This window comes from Pinus tabuliformis, chromosome 8, assembly GCF_031772625.1.
Source record: "Pinus tabuliformis cultivar Carrire ecotype Pingquan chromosome 8, CPIR1, whole genome shotgun sequence".
Classification (NCBI taxonomy): Eukaryota; Viridiplantae; Streptophyta; class Pinopsida; order Pinales; family Pinaceae; genus Pinus; species Pinus tabuliformis.
In genome coordinates this window covers 667792069-667794109 of record NC_142294.1, presented here as the reverse complement: position 1 = coordinate 667794109, position 2041 = coordinate 667792069, and positions in this window count along the sequence as shown.

Sequence of the window (2041 nt, the reverse complement as noted above, 5' to 3'; positions counted from 1 at the left end):
GAAGTTTGCATATTCCATAGATGAAAACATATCTTAGCATTTTTAGAATTTTACCTTGGTAGCCTTCAATGCCCTAGGCTTTCTCATTAGTGAATTACTTAATCGTAAAATCAAAATATTCCAAAGAGAATATATCCTCCCTTGTAGGAGTGCTCAAGATGGTTCACATGGCATTAGGGGAATCATATAGATTTTTGATATAGATACCCATGTTCTTTAAGGGAATCAAACTATTTTCTTTCATTTTATAAACAGGAATTTTCTTCCAAATTTTTGTGGGATCAACTTTACAAAGGTGGAGAAGATGGTCTCCTATTTACATAAGATCTTTTCTTTCTTTTGAGAAGGGATTTGTACGTATTTATTTTTTCAATATTTACAATTTCATTAGGAGCATATCTAATTGATTTCTTGGTAATTTTACAATCTCATTATCATACCAAATGTTGGAAGTTCTATTATTCATTGTATAATAGACCTTGGTAAAGAGATTGTTGATGGTAGTGGAAAAGGTTGTAGTAAAATTGTGTTAGCTGTGATCAATGTTATTATTGTACATTAAGAAATCTAGATCACTATTTAAATCCTTAAATAAAATATTAGTATTACTTCTGCCAAAATGAATTTTCCTTTGGCTCTCACAATTCACTTCCATGCGACTAGTGTGGATGTCAAGGTTTAGAGTTAAGGTTAGAGGTCTATGATGAGATTAGGCTCATATTCATTTTCAAGGTAAAAATTTACAATACAGTTGAGAACATGGATATCATACATTACATAATACACATTACTTCCAAGCCCATGAATACAAGTAATATAGCTAGAGGCTGGGCACTTATTAATTTAATTAGAAACTATTAGGTCTTCGGAACAATAGAGCTTGATTATCTTGATACCAAATAAGTTCTCAGGCATGTCTTCAAAATTTCTTTTTAATCTATTATCCAAGTCAAATTCCTCCTCTTGAAAGAGGGGATTAGGTGGAGAATTATTACTTAGGAGAGTGGCTTGATTAATAGTTGTTATAGCATTGAAGTCCCCTAATAAGAGGATATTAGTTTCATTCCTTAGAGTATGAATATCTTTTTTAAGGTATTAAAGGGCCGGTTCCTTTCAAGGTTATTTTTCTTATACAAGGTTGAGTTGATTAGAGAAAAACAACAAGTTGCGAGGTAAAGTCTATTTGCAATAGAGTTAGAAATTTTGATCCAAATGTACCAATTGAGGGGGCTACATCTTATGAAGCCAAAGCTGACGAGAAATATTATTTTTTATATAAAAATCTATTCCACCAAAATGTATCTTAGAGGATTTCTTATTCCAGGCCAACCAGAGAGTGAATCTATCAATGTCAGGGACCTTAGATTCATCATGTTCCCAGTTTCAACTAAGAAAATAAGATAATGTCACTGAGGATCCAACATAATGTAAGACCTTTAAAGCATGGAAGACAAGAACAATTTGAGTAGAGGATTGACAATGTTCTTAGATCCCATTTATCACTGTTATTTTGGTATCTATCTCTAATATTAGATTTCTTATTTTTAATGATTGCCAATTTTCTTTCCTTTTCTTCTTGCTTTGTCGTTTGAACCTCTTCCCCCTTTATATTTTGAACCTCTTTCCCTAGTTTAGCTTGATGTTCTACAATAAAATCCTCATTTATAAATATCCTTGGCTTTTTTAGGCTTGAATATTTAAAAGGTAGATCTAATATGGTCAATACCACTTACCTTAACACATATTAGTCTACTTTTATGCTCCAGTATTTTTAGCTCCCTTTTCACTTCTGTGAGATATGTTGTTTGAATTTGTGACTTAGTTTTCAATTGTTCTTTTACTATTTCTATTGTGTCATCATATTTCTTCTCTTTTATACCAACAATTATAAGGTTCATGGCTCTCACACTACTCATTATTTACTTTTATTGGTTTTCTAATTTCCTCTTTGCTAGGTTTCATATTTAATTTAATTTAATTTTCGTGTTACTTAAGCTTGAAGTATTATTGAAATTTTCTTTTAATTCTTTAATCTCCTCTA